Source organism: Pelophylax lessonae (assembly GCF_965119305.1).
Source record: "Pelophylax lessonae genome assembly, chromosome: 1".
In the NCBI taxonomy this organism is placed as follows: domain Eukaryota; kingdom Metazoa; phylum Chordata; class Amphibia; order Anura; family Ranidae; genus Pelophylax; species Pelophylax lessonae.
This window is the reverse complement of record NC_138768.1, coordinates 56,171,750-56,190,234: the sequence shown is the minus strand read 5'-3', so window position 1 is coordinate 56,190,234 and position 18,485 is coordinate 56,171,750.

Genomic DNA, 18,485 nt, shown 5'->3' with positions numbered 1-18,485 from the left:
CTCAGCCAGTGCCTGCTGAACTGGCCGAGACTGCAACCGTCTATGATCGCCCTAACAAAAATTAGACTCCTATTTCAGGGGATGCTTTTAATAGGACTTCCTGCTCTGTGTAAAGCTTTCCTTATAACACATTACAAGGGGATGACATTAAAATGTTCTGCCAATTTTTGAAAAGCATACCAGCTGTAGATTGAAATTGATAGGCAATTTCTACAGTAATATCTACAGTAATATAGAGTATGGACTATTGGTTTTATGATTCAGCCTGGATGTCACATCACTTCCTCAAACTCAACCTATCTAAAATCAAGCTCATAATATTTCCTCCTGCCATGTTCCTCTTACCCTGATTTCTCTGTCAACATCAACGGCACAACTATCAACCCGTCCACCCATGCCAAGGTCCAAGGTATAATCCTGGACTCTGAACTATCCTTTCCGCCACACATCCAGTCACTGTCTAAAGCTTGCTGCCTCAACCTCTGCAACATCTCCAAGATATGCCCCTTCCTAACCAACAACACCACAAAGCTTCTAAGCCACTCCCTGGTCATCTCTCGTCTCAATTATTGCAATTCCCTTCTTATTGGCTTACCTTTAACCACTTACCGCATATCAACGTACCGGTTCGTCGGGTAACTTTGCGGGGTTATACCGGGATGATGCCTCTAGCTAGAGGCATCATCCCGATACCGTGGTTTAAAGCCGACGGTCGGCTTTCCGTCGGTAACGACCGATGCGGCTCGGGAGCCGTTTGATCGTTACCCGGGTGAGCAGGAGGGGACGTCCCCCCCCCTCCCGCCGCCTTCCGTGGCTTTGCTCGAGGCCCCCGTCCCACCGGGAGCTCCGAGCACCCAGCCGGCACGTCCCCTGGCTGGATGGAGTCCCGATGAATGCCGGAAACGGCATCGATCGGGTCTCCGATGAAGTAACCCGGAGGCGGCGTCCATGACGTCCCTTCCGGGTTACTGTGCTGCAAAAGGCGGCAGATTTGAAAAATGGCTGTATGCAAAAATGCAGTTTTCGGCGTTTTGCATACAGGGAAGTGTAGTTGCACTATACGGTACGGCTCGCTTAAACAGTACCACCTCAGTTGGGGTTCCAAGCAGGCCGTACCGATAGCATATCCCACAATCCTTTGCATGCAGCATTGATTGTTTGTTACGACTAGCCACTGATTGGTCAGAGAATGGTTGTAATCCCACCCACTTACTACTCAGTACTACAACAGTGGAAAAGCAAACCGAGCCGAGTAGAGCCTATACAGTGCTGAAAGGTGCCGACTCGTACCACGCAGTGGAAAAGTAAACCGAGCCGAGTAGAACCTATAAAGTGCTGAAAGGTGCCGACTCGTACCACGCAGTGGAAAAGCAAACCGAGCCGAGTAGAGCCTATACAGTGCTGAAAGGTGCCGACTCGTACCACGCAGTGGAAAAGCAAACCGAGCCGAGTAGAGCCTATACAGTGCTGAAAGGTGCCGACTCGTACCACGCAGTGGAAAAGCAAACCGAGCCGAGTAGAGCCTATACAGTGCTGAAAGGTGCCGACTTGTACCACGCAGTGGAAAAGCAAACTGAGCCGAGCTGGGCCAAGCAGTGCCGAGTGGAGCCGAGCCGGTACTTGCAGTGGAAAAATGCCATTAGAGTGCAAGCTCTAACGAGCCCTTTGATTTCTACTGTTTTAAAGTGTATTGTATTTGTACTGTCTATCCTCAAGTTGTAAAGTGCTGCGTAAACTGTTGGCGCTATATACAGTGGGTACGGAAAGTATTCAGACCCCCTTAAATTTTTCACTCTTTGTTATATTGCAGCCATTTGCTAAAATCATTTAAGTTCATTCTTCTTCCTCATGAATGTACACATAGCACCCCATACTGACAGAAAAACACAGAATTGTTGACATTGTTGCAGATTTATTAAAAAAGAAAAACTGAAATATCACATGGTCCTAAGTATTCAGACCCTTTGCTATGACACTCATATATTTAACTCAGGTGCTTTCCATTTCTTCTGATCATCCTTCAGATGGTTCTACACCTTCATTTGAGTCCAGCTGTGTTTGATTATACTGATTGGACTTGATTAGGAAAGCCACACACCTGTCTATATAAGACCTTCCAGATCACAATGCATGTCAGAGCAAATGAGAATCATGAGGTCAAAGGAACTGCCTGAAGAGCTCAGAGACAGAATTGTGGCAAGGCACAGATCTGGCCAAGGTTACAAAAAGATTTCTGCTGCACTTAAGGTTCCTAAGAGCACAGTGGCCTCCATAATCCTCAAATGGAAGACGTTTGGGACGACTAGAACCCTTCCTAGAGCTGGCCGTCCGGCCAAACTGAGCTATCGGGGGAGAAGAGCCTTGGTGAGAGAGGTAAAGAAGAACCCAAAGATCACTGTGGCTGAGCTCCAGAGATGCAGTCAGGAGATGGGAGAAAGTTGTAGAAAGTCAACCATCACTGCAGCCCTCCACCAGTCGGGGCTTTATGGCAGAGTGGCCCGACGGAAGCCTCTCCTCAGTGTAAGACACATGAAAGCCCGCATGGAGTTTGCTAAAAAACACCTGAAGGACTCCAAGATGGTGAGAAATAAGATTCTCTGGTCTGATGAGACCAAAATAGAACTTTTTGGCCTTAATTCTAAGCGGTATGTGTGGAGAAAACCAGGCACTGCTCATCACCTGTCCAATACAGTCCCAACAGTGAAGCATGGTGGTGGCAGCATCATACTGTGGGGGTGTTTTTCAGCTGCAGAGACAGGACGACTGGTTACAATCGAGGGAAAGATGAATGCGGCCAAGTACAGGGATATCCTGGACAAAAACCTTCTCCAGAGTGCTCTGGACCTCAGACTGGGCCGAAGGTTTACCTTCCAACAAGACAATGACCCTAAGCACACAGCTAAAATAACGAAGGAGTGGCTTCACAACAACTCTGTGACTGTTCTTGAATGGCCCAGCCAGAGCCCTGACTTAAACCCAATTGAGCATCTCTGGAGAGACCTAAAAATGGCTGTCCACTAGTGTTGAGCGAACACGGACTGTATTATTCGTGTTCGTACCGAATAATTGGATTTTTTTTACCCGAACACGGACACGGACACTTTACTGTATGTTCGGGTAAAAATCCGTGTTCGGTCGTTTTATTTCCGGGTTTTGCATGCTTTGGCGCTCTTTTCATGGCGGGCTTTCAACAGCCAATCAACAATCGTTTAACTGGTGTGCCTTAAGCCATCCCAGCCATGCCTGCAAATGTCTTAGTAGCTGTGATTGGCCGTCTGAAGCATGTGACCAAGTCTTTATAAGTTCGAGGCAGCCGCCGCAGCAGCGTCATTCTGCTGCTTAGCTAAGGGACAGAGCACACATCAATGTGCTGGCTGCTGATTAGGGAAAGATAGGCAGGAAAAAACCATTTGTGTCCGGATAGAATTGAGGGACAGGTCGGAGTGTTTAGGCAGGGCGAGTTGTAGGCATTTTAGGGATAGAGTCTGCTGAATTATAGGGTCAGTGTCTTCTACAAACTACAATCGATATTGCTGTGTGGGGGGTGGGGTGAATCTGCACTCAATCCTGATCTACGATCTCTTCTCAATCCTGTTAGGGACAGAGTCTGCTGAATTTTAGGGAAACTGTGTTCTACAAACTACAATCGATATTGCTGTGTGGTGTGGGATTGGAGATAGGCAGGTGTCAGTGATCCACATCCATTTTTCTGTGTGTGAGCTGCAGTGAACACAATCTTTTTGGGCTGCAGTGAACACAATCTTTTTGGGCTGCAGTGAACACAATCTTTTTGGGCTGCAGTGAACACAATCTTTTTGGGGTGCAGTGAACAAAATCTTTTTGGGGTGCAGTGAACACAATCCTTTTTGGTGTGCAGTGAACACAATCTTTGTGGGGTGCAGTGAACAAAATCCTTTGTGGGGTGCAGTGAACACAATCTTTTTGGGGTGCAGTGAACAAAATCCTTTTTGGGGTGCAGTGAACAACATCCTTTTTGGGGTGCAGTGAACACAATCTTTTTGGGGTGCAGTGAACACAATCTTTTTGGGGTGGAGTGAACAACATCCTTTTTGGGGTGCAGTGAACAAAATCATTTTTGGGGTGCAGTGAACACAATCTTTTTGGGGTGCAGTGAACACAATCTTTGTGGGGTGCAGTGAACACAATCTTTTTGGGGTGGAGTGAACAACATCCTTTTTGGGGTGCAGTGAACAACATCCTTTTTGGGGTGCAGTGAACACAATCTTTTTGGGGTGCAGTGAACACAATCTTTGTGGGGTACAGTGAACAGAATCTTTGTGGGGTGCAGTGAACACAATCTTTGGGGGGTACAGTGAACACAATCTTTTTGGGGTGCAGTGAACACAATCTTTGTGGGGTGCAGTGAACACAATCTTTTTGGGGTGGAGTGAACAAAATCATTTTTGGGGTGCAGTGAACAACATCCTTTTTGGGGTGCAGTGAACACAATCTTTTTGGGGTGCAGTGAACACAATCTTTTTGGGGTGCAGTGAACAAAATCCTTTGTGGGGTGCAGTGAACAGAATCTTTGTGGGGTGCAGTGAACACAATCTTTGGGGGGGTACAGTGAACACAATCTTTTTGGGGTGCAGTGAACACAATCTTTGTGGGGTACAGTGAACAGAATCTTTGTGGGGTGCAGTGAACACAATCTTTGGGGGGTACAGTGAACACAATCTTTTTGGGGTGCAGTGAACACAATCTTTGGGGGGTACAGTGAACACAATCTTTTTGGGGTGCAGTGAACACAATCTTTGTGGGGTGCAGTGAACACAATCTTTGGGGGGGTACAGTGAACACAATCTTTTTGGGGTGCAGTGAACAACATCCTTTTAGGGTGCAGTGAACACAATCTTTGTGGGGTGCAGTGAACAACATCCTTTTAGGGTGCAGTGAACACAATCTTTGTGGGGTACAGTGAACAGAATCTTTGTGGGGTGCAGTGAACACAATCTTTGGGGGGTACAGTGAACACAATCTTTGTGAGGTGCAGTGAACACAATCTTTGTGGGGTGCAGTGAACACAATCATTGTGGGGTGCAGTGAACTCAATCTTTGTGGGGTACAGTGAACACAATCTCATACTTCTGAAGATTTGAGGGTGCTGCCTGTTCCATACTCCCCCTACTCCTCATCTAGCCTTTTAGGGGTACAAACAATAGTAATTGGGGCCTAGTGTGGTTGTGTACGTGTGATATACATACACTTTTTTTGGATCATATTTTCTATTCCGCTATTTAATCAAAAACCTTTGGGGATCAGTTAAATTGGGGGATAGTCTGTGTTGGTACGTGTGAGAGAGATCCACCTTTCCAAGTTGTTGGGGTTCATCTCATACTTCTGAAGGTTTGAGGGTGCTGCCTGTTCCATACTCCCCCTACTCCTAGCCTTTTAGGGGTACAAACAATAGTAATTGGGGCCTAGTGTGGTTGTGTACGTGTGATATACATACACTTTTTTTGGATCATATTTTCTATTCCGCTATTTAATCAAAAACCTTTGGGGATCAGTTAAATTGGGGGATAGTCTGTGTTGGTACGTGTGAGAGAGATCCACCTTTCCAAGTTGTTGGGGTTCATCTCATACTTCTGAAGGTTTGAGGGTGCTGCCTGTTCCATACCCCCCCTACTCCTCATCTAGCCTTTTAGGGGTACAAACAATAGTAATTGGGGCCTAGTGTGGTTGTGTACGTGTGATATACATACACTTTTTTTGGATCATATTTTCTATTCCGCTATTTAATCAAAAACCTTTGGGGATCAGTTAAATTGGGGGATAGTCTGTGTTGGTACGTGTGAGAGAGATCCACCTTTCCAAGTTGTTGGGGTTCATCTCATACTTCTGAAGGTTTGAGGGTGCTGCCTGTTCCATACCCCCCCTACTCCTCATCTAGCCTTTTAGGGGTACAAACAATAGTAATTGGGGCCTAGTGTGGTTGTGTACGTGTGATATACATACACTTTTTTTGGATCATATTTTCTATTCCGCTATTTAATCAAAAACCTTTGGGGATCAGTTAAATTGGGGGATAGTCTGTGTTGGTACGTGTGAGAGAGATCCACCTTTCCAAGTTGTTGGGGTTCATCTCATACTTCTGAAGGTTTGAGGGTGCTGCCTGTTCCATACCCCCCCTACTCCTCATCTAGCCTTTTAGGGGTACAAACAATAGTAATTGGGGCCTAGTGTGGTTGTGTACGTGTGATATACATACACTTTTTTTGGATCATATTTTCTATTCCGCTATTTAATCAAAAACCTTTGGGGATCAGTTAAATTGGGGGATAGTCTGTGTTGGTACGTGTGAGAGAGATCCACCTTTCCAAGTTTTTGGGGTTCATCTCATACTTCTGAAGATTTGAGGGTGCTGCCTGTTCCATACCCCCCCTACTCCTCATCTAGCCTTTTAGGGGTACAAACAATAGTAATTGGGGCCTAGTGTGGTTGTGTACGTGTGATATACATACACTTTTTTTGGATCATATTTTCTATTCCGCTATTTAATCAAAAACCTTTGGGGATCAGTTAAATTGGGGGATAGTCTGTGTTGGTACGTGTGAGAGAGATCCACCTTTCCAAGTTGTTGGGGTTCATCTCATACTTCTGAAGGTTTGAGGGTGCTGCCTGTTCCATACCCCCCCTACTCCTCATCTAGCCTTTTAGGGGTACAAACAATAGTAATTGGGGCCTAGTGTGGTTGTGTACGTGTGATATACATACACTTTTTTTGGATCATATTTTCTATTCCGCTATTTAATCAAAAACCTTTGGGGATCAGTTAAATTGGGGGATAGTCTGTGTTGGTACATGTGAGAGAGATCCACCTTTCCAAGTTGTTGGGGTTCATCTCATACTTCTGAAGGTTTGAGGGTGCTGCCTGTTCCATACCCCCCCTACTCCTCATCTAGCCTTTTAGGGGTACAAACAATAGTAATTGGGGCCCAGTGTGGTTGTGTACGTGTGATATACATACACTTTTTTTGGATCATATTTTCTATTCCGCTATTTAATCAAAAACCTTTGGGGATCAGTTAAATTGGGGGATAGTCTGTGTTGGTACGTGTGAGAGAGATCCACCTTTCCAAGTTGTTGGGGTTCATCTCATACTTCTGAAGGTTTGAGGGTGCTGCCTGTTCCATACTCCCCCTACTCCTAGCCTTTTAGGGGTACAAACAATAGTAATTGGGGCCTAGTGTGGTTGTGTACGTGTGATATACATACACTTTTTTTGGATCATATTTTCTATTCCGCTATTTAATCAAAAACCTTTGGGGATCAGTTAAATTGGGGGATAGTCTGTGTTGGTACGTGTGAGAGAGATCCACCTTTCCAAGTTGTTGGGGTTCATCTCATACTTCTGAAGGTTTGAGGGTGCTGCCTGTTCCATACCCCCCCTACTCCTCATCTAGCCTTTTAGGGGTACAAACAATAGTAATTGGGGCCTAGTGTGGTTGTGTACGTGTGATATACATACACTTTTTTTGGATCATATTTTCTATTCCGCTATTTAATCAAAAACCTTTGGGGATCAGTTAAATTGGGGGATAGTCTGTGTTGGTACGTGTGAGAGAGATCCACCTTTCCAAGTTGTTGGGGTTCATCTCATACTTCTGAAGGTTTGAGGGTGCTGCCTGTTCCATACCCCCCCTACTCCTCATCTAGCCTTTTAGGGGTACAAACAATAGTAATTGGGGCCTAGTGTGGTTGTGTACGTGTGATATACATACACTTTTTTTGGATCATATTTTCTATTCCGCTATTTAATCAAAAACCTTTGGGGATCAGTTAAATTGGGGGATAGTCTGTGTTGGTACGTGTGAGAGAGATCCACCTTTCCAAGTTTTTGGGGTTCATCTCATACTTCTGAAGATTTGAGGGTGCTGCCTGTTCCATACCCCCCCTACTCCTCATCTAGCCTTTTAGGGGTACAAACAATAGTAATTGGGGCCTAGTGTGGTTGTGTACGTGTGATATACATACACTTTTTTTGGATCATATTTTCTATTCCGCTATTTAATCAAAAACCTTTGGGGATCAGTTAAATTGGGGGATAGTCTGTGTTGGTACGTGTGAGAGAGATCCACCTTTCCAAGTTGTTGGGGTTCATCTCATACTTCTGAAGGTTTGAGGGTGCTGCCTGTTCCATACTCCCCCTACTCCTAGCCTTTTAGGGGTACAAACAATAGTAATTGGGGCCTAGTGTGGTTGTGTACGTGTGATATACATACACTTTTTTTGGATCATATTTTCTATTCCGCTATTTAATCAAAAACCTTTGGGGATCAGTTAAATTGGGGGATAGTCTGTGTTGGTACGTGTGAGAGAGATCCACCTTTCCAAGTTGTTGGGGTTCATCTCATACTTCTGAAGGTTTGAGGGTGCTGCCTGTTCCATACCCCCCCTACTCCTCATCTAGCCTTTTAGGGGTACAAACAATAGTAATTGGGGCCTAGTGTGGTTGTGTACGTGTGATATACATACACTTTTTTTGGATCATATTTTCTATTCCGCTATTTAATCAAAAACCTTTGGGGATCAGTTAAATTGGGGGATAGTCTGTGTTGGTACGTGTGAGAGAGATCCACCTTTCCAAGTTGTTGGGGTTCATCTCATACTTCTGAAGGTTTGAGGGTGCTGCCTGTTCCATACTCCCCCTACTCCTCATCTAGCCTTTTAGGGGTACAAACAATAGTAATTGGGGCCCAGTGTGGTTGTGTACGTGTGATATACATACACTTTTTTTGGATCATATTTTCTATTCCGCTATTTAATTTAACTGGGCCTCCATGCGAGACCTGTGTGCCTTGTTGCGCTGTTTTGAGTACTCCACCAACATGGCCAGTGGCAATGACGCCGTTCTCAGCTTAACTATCCCACTTCTATGCCTCCTTGAAAAAACAATTCGGGCGATGATGGAAGAGGATGTGGCACAGGATGAGGAGGAGGAGGAGGATGAAGAGGTAACATTTCCAAGGCTTTCAGGGCAGTCATTCGCAAGGGGCTCCGAGGGTGGGTTCCTGCACACGCAAACGCCAGGGACGCAATTGTCCAGCAGGGGCACAGTTCTGGAGGATGAGGAGGATGAGGAGGAGGAGGAGCTGGAGGAGGAGATGGAACCATGTTCACAGCAGGGTGGCACCCAGGCCAGCTCATGGCCATCACTGGTGCGTGGCTGGGGGGATACAGAGGACACGGACGATACACCTCCCACAGAGGACAGCCTTTCGTTGCCTCTGGGCAGCCTGGCACACATGAGCGATTACATGCTGCAGTGTCTCCACAACGACCGCCGAGTTGCCCACATTCTAACTTGTGCTGATTACTGGGTGGCCACGCTGCTGGATCCCCGTTACAAGGACAACGTACCGTCCTTAATTCACTCACTGGAGCGCGATCGCAAGATGCGCGAGTACAAGCGCACGCTGGTAGACGCCATGCTGCTGGCATTCCCATCTGACAGCGGGGCCACAGTGGAAGCACAAGGCAGAGGAGGAGGAGGAGGAGGTCGCCAACGCAACCAGGGCACCGCCAGCACCTCAGAAGGCAGGGTTAGCATGGCCGAAATGTGGAAAAGCTTTGTCAGCACGCCACAACAAACAGCAGCACCAGCAGCTCAGATGGAACGTCTTAGCAGGAGGCAGCATTTTACCAACATGGTGGAGCAGTATGTGTGCACACGCCTACATGTAGTGAATGACGGGTCTGCCCCCTTCAACTTCTGGGTCTCCAAATTGGGCACATGGCCTGAGCTTGCCCTTTACGCCTTGGAGGTGCTGGCGTGCCCTGCAGCCAGTGTATTATCTGAACGGGTATTTAGCACGGCTGGGGGCGTTATAACAGACAAGCGCAGCCGCCTGTCCAGAGACAATGTGGACAAGCTCACGTTCATTAAAATGAACCAGGCATGGATCCCACGGGACTTTTCCGTACCTTATGCAGAATAGCAATGGATACCGACCTTACCCACCCATTGTTCCATTTTTGCTCTTTCTCACTCTTTTGGGGTGTACCCTCATTTAAAATTTTTGAAAAGAAGCAGTGTTGGCTACCTCGTCCTCCTCCTCAGGGCCAGATTAATGTAGGGGCTATTGGAGCTGCAGCTCCAGGCCCCTACCTTTTATATAGGCCCCGGGTTGGCCATATTCACTGTTACCGCTCTTCTGTCACTTGTAAACACAGAAGTCTGGCTTCTATGCTCGCTTCCCCAGGCAGCACCCTCAGAACCTCCCCACACAGCGTGAAGGCCGGACAAGGAGGGACAGTTGGCGATGCATGGATGTGTTTATGGGCTTCAGAGACAGCATCCCATGTTGAATTAGGCATGCATGGCTGCACCCTTCCTCCTCTGGGTGCATGGCAAGGCACGGCCCTTAAGGCCCTTCAAAATCCTCAGCACCAAGCCCATGATGCTGTTAATCCGGCCCTGGTCCTCCTCCACCGCCGCTTCCACCTACACCGCCCATAGGTGTGCGCAGCCTATTGCATTAAGGTGTGCACCCCAAAGTTGAAATACACATGCATGTGTTTGCCAGCAGGGAGAGTAATGTATCGGGGCCATGTACCTGTAGGCAAGGAGAAATAGAGCAGAGCAGGTCCCAGGGAGATCTTTCCCATCTCCTCACTGGCAATGCTATGTGCCCTAGGTGATTAGGGTGTGCCCAGGCACACCCAGCACACCCTGTGCGCACGCCTATGTCACCGCCACATCCACCACCACCTCAACCTCCCTCCTACTCCATATGGGCCTCGTCCTTCAGAGATGAAGAAGAACATTGTTTTATTTTTCTGTTTTTTTTTGTTGTTTTAAGTTATTTCCCTATCCACATTTGTTTGCAGAGCACTTGCCATGCTCTTAATTACGTTTTGCTGCCATTTGCAGCACTCTAGCCCTTTCCTTTGGTGTTTTAGAGCCATTTTAGTGCCTTAAAGTTCGGGTCCCCATTGACTTCAATGGGGTTCGGTGTCCGGGAAAAGTTCGGTAAAAGTCCGGGACACGGACCCGGACTTTTTTTTAAAGTTCGGCCGAACCCGTCGAACACGGACATCTAGGTGTCCGCTCAACCCTACTGTCCACCAACGTTTACCATCCAACCTGACAGAACTGGAGAGGATCTGCAAGGAGGAATGGCAGAGGATCCCCAAATCCAGGTGTGAAAGACTTGTTGCATCTTTCCCAAAAAGACTCCTGGCTGTATTAGATCAAAAGGGGGCTTCTACTAAATACTGAGCAGAGGGTCTGAATACTTAGGACCATGTGATATTTCAGTTTTTCTTTTTTAATAAATCTGCAACAATGTCAACAATTCTGTGTTTTTCTGTCAGTATGGGGTGCTATGTGTACATTCATGAGGAAGAAGAATGATCTTAAATGATTTTAGCAAATGACTGCAATATAACAAAGAGTGAGAAATTTAAGGGGGTCTGAATACTTTCCGTACCCACTGTAAATCTTATATAATAATAATAATATTAATGAAAGTGGAGTTTCGTTTAATGATAGGATAGATAGATAGATAGATAGACAGACAGACAGACAGACAGACAGACAGACAGACAGACAGATAGATATTGGACCTGGAATGTGCATGTTATGGGACAGGGGGACAACTGACTCAGCACATCCCAGGTCTGAGCGTTGAGCGGAGCGGGGAGGCTGGAACATTCTGTGATGTTCCGGATGAAGCAAAAGCAATTAGTAATGAATCTCAGTAATTGTCAATTCTAGCAAGGTTATGTACCAACTGGAGACAACCGTAGTGCCTATGCAATGTACCGGGCCTGTACTCACATACCATATCAATCCTTTTATTTACCTAGCAGAGATAACTCACGCTTCCAGCTGGAAAGTCATGTTAGGCAAGTCAGGGATTGTTAGAGCAACTAAAGATTTAAAAGATAATAAATATATATAATCACCATCAAATCTGAACTCAAGGCAAACAGCAAAATATACAGAATAAATATATTTCAGGGAACTGCTTTACCTGCAAAAGAAAATTTGTATCTTTATCCATCCAAAATCTGAGATTGCAGTACACCACAACACATTGGCTCCTTGTGCTGCTTCACCCTACTATAGTTTGTGTTCTGCTGTACAGTGAATTGCAGGGCTGATGTCAAACCAAATTCTGGCTGCAAATAAAAAAAAATAAATTAACCACTTTCAGACCAGAGGATTTTCCCCCCTGAATGACCAGGCCCTATTTTGCGATCCGGCACTGCCTTATTTTAACGAACAATTGCGTGGTTGTGCGATGCTGTACCTAAATAAAATGGACGTCCTTTTTTCCCACAAATAGAGCTTTCTTTTGGTGCTATTTGATCACCTGTGCGATTTTTATTTTTTGCGCTATATTTTTCACTTTCTGCTATATAACATTCCCAAAAAAAAAAAAAGTGTAAAATCTAATTTTTTCATCATTTTAGCCAATTTGTATTCTGCTACATATTTGTGGTAAAAAAAAAAATCCCAATAAGAGTACTTTGATTGGTTTGCACAAAAGTTATTGCGTTCACTATGCTATTATTTTTTGCGCTATAAACAAAAAAAGAGCGACAATTTTGCAAAAAAAAAAAAAAAAAAACAATATTTTTCACATTCTGCTATATAACATTCCCCAGGAAAAAAAAAAAAAAATCAAAATTTTTTAACATTTTAGGCAAATTTGTTTTCTGCTACATATTCTTGGTAAAAAAAAAATCGCAATAAGCGTATTTTGATTGGTTTGCCCAAAAGTTATTGCGTCTACTAACTACGGGAAAGATTCATGTAATTTTTATTGTTTGTTTTTTTTTTTTACTAGTAATGGCGGCGATCTGGGATTTTTTTTTTTTTTTTTGCGGGACTGTGACATTGCGGCGGACAGATCGGACCCTTAACTGACATTTTTGACACTTTTAGGGGGACCAGTGACATTACTACAATAATCAGTTTCTAAAAATATGCACTGTTACTGTAATAATGACACTGGCAGGGAAGGGGTTAACAGTATAGGTGATCAAGGGGTTAAATTTAAGCCTCGCCACCTAGCTCCTCCCAGGCAGATGACGTTTATTAACGTGATTCTGCCTGGGAGAGCCACTTTGCCGACGTAAATATAAAGTAAGCGGTCAACAAGTGGTTAAAGATTGCAGTGGGCATTTCTGTTCTGTAAGTTGATAGGTAGGTGGTAAATTTAAGCATATGAGAGGAACAAGCTCATGGTGGGCATCATCTGGGGATGCTTACTAGAAGCCGAGAGTGCTGACAGGGGACCAGGCAGTGATAAAAATTCTCTAGAATCTGGTATGATGAGTTTCAGTATTGTGTTTGATACTTCTATTTCTTAATAGAAGGGAGTGTGGACAATCGGGTGGCCGGAGGATGCAAACCCAGAAGGAATACGGGTGAACATGTCGGCCGTGGCAGCAGGGAGCAGGCGACAGTACAGGGGCTTCGCTCCAAGGTAAGTATTTTATATTGAGCTAGTATGCGATGCATCCTAGCTCATTATGCCTTTGTCTTTCAGGTTTTTATTTTATTATTTTTTTTTTTTTTGGAGAATTACAACCTCTTTAAGCTAATTTTTATCTCATGCTTGTCATTTTTATCATTTTTTTATCCTCAATAAATTCATGTGGGATACTACACTAGGCTGGTGCGCTCTCTGTCTTTCCATTTTTTCTATAGATGTCAAGGACACCCCCAGTTCTAGAGGGCAGCAAGGCCTGAAGAAATACCCCTAGTGAAGTGGACTATAAGTGAAGCTTACTTAGAAATTCCACTCCAACTTAAGCCTGGCTATCATACTTATGCGCAAGAGTGTTTTTTGCGGTTTTGTTTTAAGGATAGGCTGAGGGCAGAAAATGTGTTTGAAAACAAGCCTTCATTAACCTATGTGCCTGCAGGCACTGTGGAATAATTCATCCTCAATATTCATAGCAAAAGCACTGAAGTAATCCAATAGGTCAGCTCCCCCAGCCAGCAGTGCCAGCAGTGACTCAGCAGCTCAGCTTACTCTACTTAGCCGTGAGCTAGCATCCCAGCTACCCCTGCTATCCCCTCCCAGCAGTGGCCCAGCAGCCAAGTTCACCCCACTCTCTCCAATTTGCAGCTTTCCCTGAGTGATTCAATAGCTCAGCTCTCCCTGCTCTCCTGTCCCAGAAATAATTTGGCAACTCAGCTCCCCTGCCCATACTCCCGGAATTGGCTCATCTACTCCTGTTTTCCACCTCACAGCAGTGAATCATCAGCTTAGCTCACTGTTCCCCCTCCCAAAAGTGACTTGGCAGCTTAGCTGCTCCACCACCCCACTTTCTCATTTCTAAGTCACTGCTGAGAGGGAGGAGCAGCTTGAGCTGAGCTGGTGAAACACTGCTTGGAGGGGGAGCTGAGCGACAGAGAGCCAACTTTACTGAGTCAGATGTGAATTTTGAGGATGAATTGCTCAACAGTGCCTACCATTTAAGTGTTTTGTTAAAGCTCTTTTTCCCCATAGGGAGAGTTCCCCTTTCCTCCCGTTGGGACAGGAAGAGAATGGAAAATATTTCCAGTGGGGGCCAAGGCTACAAAAAAAATTTACCTTTTCAGTAAAATAAGAAAGCTATCAGTTTGGTACACCAGACATGGGTTGGTGTCTCAGAGCAAGGAACAGTGGGCTTGCAAGCCCCCCCCCCCTCCATAGCCAACCCCCCTATTACCCGTGGTTAACAGTGTAATACAAGTGGCTTTTTCATTTCCCTTTTTTAAATAGATAAAATATATATATATATATATATATATATATATATATATAGTGTGACAGGAAGTCAGGTAAATCTGTCAATGAAGATGACAGAAACAGTTTCATCCTGAAGCTTAAAGATACTAAGAGGCTTATCAGTGAGAGTCAAGAGCAGTGCCTGACACATGCGTGCCTGGAGATACATTTCCACCTGGTTTAGAAAATTCACCAATTACTATAGGGTGTTGGCTGCAAAGGAAGCCAGAACTGTCTAAGGACGTTGAACAGACTTCAGCTGTTCAGAATGAGGAAATTAAGGCCTCTATAATTGGTCCAGAGGAAGTCGATTGATTGCTGCCTCCTGACGCCGTGTGGGCTGGGGAGAGGAGGACAGTCAGACGTGTGCCTCCCGATGCTGTGAGAGCCTGGGAGAAGGATTGCTGCCTCCTGACGCCGTGTGGGTAGCGGAGGACAATCAGATGGGTGCCCCCTGAAGCTGTGTGAGCATAGGAGGGGAAGACCTCCTGGAGCGATGTGCGCTGAGGAGGGTAAAAAGTGTGAAGACTTCTCAAGGTGAGAAAATGAACTATTTCTATGTGAAAGAAATAAATGAACTGTTTGTTATGTGAAGAGACAAGCAAAGGAATGGTTGCTATGTGAAGAGACAAACAAAGGGACATGTTCAATGGACATTGGTAGTTGAAGAAAAAAACATGGACTATGGAGTGTCTGCTGTAGGATCAGCAAATTTTGCCCAACAGTAGGTTGGAGACAGACTCCGTAGGTAGGTTCCTGTATGTGAGAAGGTAGCTGCCCACAGTGGCAAGGATTTATTTTGTGTTTTATTTTTATTTTGATGTTTTTGAGGCTTGCACTTGTGTGAAGTAAATTGCAAGAATAAACCAAACTGTTGTTTGCAACCACTTCTCGGCTATCTCCCTGTGTAAACACACCCCCCCCCCCCCCAAGGGGTCATCCATACCCGCCACCGAGCTAATCTCCCACAATAGATATAGGTATATCTGTGTATATATATATATATATATATATATACATATATATATATATATATATATATATATATATATATATATATTGATCCTATTCATCTTAGTGCAACCAACATGACCATTAACCAATGAGTTTGCATTCACTGGAGTATTATACATATCCCCCTTAGTTTTTTTGCAAAATCTTCCAGCCAAAATGGATATTTAGATCTGCTGAACTAAAAAATAAAAAGGTACCTCTAAGTAATAAAGTGACATTAAACCAAGCAACGTCACCAAAGAAGAAGAGCCTGCCTGATGAAGCTTCTCCACCAACGTCCATGAGATAAAGGTAAGGAAGTTACACTTTAATTAAACGTTATTGATATTCTAAAAATAAAACACTGCGAACGACAGAAACTACTGTTGCATGATAAAAATACTAATCCCTGTGGATATTTAATTGGTTTTACTAATTTAATTCTCAGCAAGTGTAAAAACTTTGCCTTCCAGAAAAGCACGAAGCAAGCGGCAGTCATTTGTAGAACCGCAGCTGAGCTAAAAAAGCCAAATGATGAAAAGCACTAGATCATGTTCCCGATGTCGCCGAAACTGAAATGTGAGGGTTTTTTGTGGATATATGTAACAGGGTACATGTCGTTCCGACTAATTCGTTTTTAGCATTCCCTATATAGATGCTTTTTGAAGAATTGGAAGCTAGCATTAACCACTTAAGGACCAGGCTGTAATACCTCTTTGTTACCCTGCCAATGAGTCATGCAACATTATACCTATCATATTGCTTATATATTATGTTCCCAATGTCACTTGAACTAAAATGTGAGAATTATATATGAAACAAGTGTAGCACCCTCTAGTGCTAGATGTACATAGTTCTTAGTGTAGGAGAATTTGGTCTAGCTATGAGCCAGGCCTGGGTTGAATCTGGGTCAGGAATGAGTAACTCAGGGAGGGTAGATAACTCATCAAGAAACCCCATCTTGTAACTCCCCCTGCTCTCTGGAACCTTGCAGAAGTTTCCAGAGGTAAAGGAAGGTGTCTAGGAGGAGCTGTTGGGAGTATTGATGAGGGCCGCAGCCAATCATTAGCAAAGGGGGCTGGCATTGGGCGGGCACCTCTTAAATACTCTTGGGTCATGCCAGCAGGGGCAGTCGGGTGGAAGAAGAGAAGTAGTGCTGAGGAGGTTGTTGGTGGCACTTGAGGGTGCCCGCTAGTCTGGGGGGGTCGACCTCGGGCCTAGGATTTGGGTGCTGGAGGGACCCTCTACAACACATGAAAGATATCCTACCTAGAGGCACGCAAGCAAGTGAGAGAACAGCAGGAGAAGGTCAAAACGTCCAGAAGTTCTCCAGAAGAGTCAGCTGATTGGGCTGGTGAGTGTGCAGTCTGGGAGGACTGTGGCGTCAGTCTAGGAGGACTGACGAGAAGTAGCCAGGAGGGCTAGTGAAAGGGGCAACTGCAACCAGGCAGGCTGGCAGTGCCTGAAGAGGTGGTGCTGGGATCAGTAGCCACAGGAATGTAAGCTAGACACTGGACTTTGCTACACAACCACATGGGCCCGGGGTCCCTGCCTGTTAAGGGCTTTTGCATTGATCTGGCTGAGTACTTTACTAAAAGTGTCTCAGCTGAGTTGGTATTCTTTTTGCAAGCAAGTGAAGTGCTGGAGGAAGAGAAAGGAGCATATGTAGGCTGTATATAGGAGAGTTGTCCCTGACGAGTTTTCAGAAGTCAAGTGGGCATTACTGTGCTTGATTGGCCAGCAAACTCATCTGACCTAAACCCCATAGATAATCTGTGGGGTTTTGTCAAGAGGAAGATGAGACACACCAGACCTAATAATGTAGATGTGCTGAAGGCCTCTATCAATGCAACCTGGGCTTCCATAACACCTCAGCAGTGCCACAGGCTGATCGCCTCCATGCCACACCACATTGATACAGTAATTCATGCAAAAGGAGCCCCCACCAAGTACTGAGTGCACACTATACTGTACATGGAAATACTTTTCAGTAAGCCAACATTTCTGTATTAAAAAACTTTTTTTTTTTTTATTGGACTTATGTAATATTCTATCTTTCCTAGATACTGAATTTACGATTTTCACTAGCTGTAAGCCATAATCATCAAAATTAAGAGAGAGAAATGCTTGAAATATATCACCCTGTGTGTAACGCATCTATATAAAATAGAGTTTCACTCTTTGAATTGAATTACTGAAAGAAAAATTAACTTTTTGATGATATTCTAATGTTTTGAGATGCACCTGTATACAGAATCACTGAGGAAAGACTTCAACAACCATGTTAATATGACAAAGAGACCAACCCTGTAAGGGAATCATGTGGTCAACATGGGTATGAGTGAATGGGAAAAAAATATCCTGTGAGCTAGGGGGAAAGGATCTAGTTGGGATCCAAGCAGAAAGAAAGAGCAATGAGGAGATATGTACTGTATGCAGATAGAGCAAAAGTGGATATGAGAGGATTCAAAGGGGTATGGGGTGACCTCTGAGAGAGATGACCCTTGAATCCAATCCATGGGTTAATAGTTAACAATATGTCAAGGTCCTACCTTGCCTTTCTGTCTGCAGGCATCTTGAAAATGTGCAGACTGCTGTCTTTTATAGACTGATTGCTTCATCGCTTCCTGCTGCTTCCTGGGAGTTGCTTAGCGATGAGGTTTTACACAAGATATATATATATCACCTGTTGGTTTGAAGTCCTTGGCGCGTGTGTTTGTGCTTCAAGGTGCATCT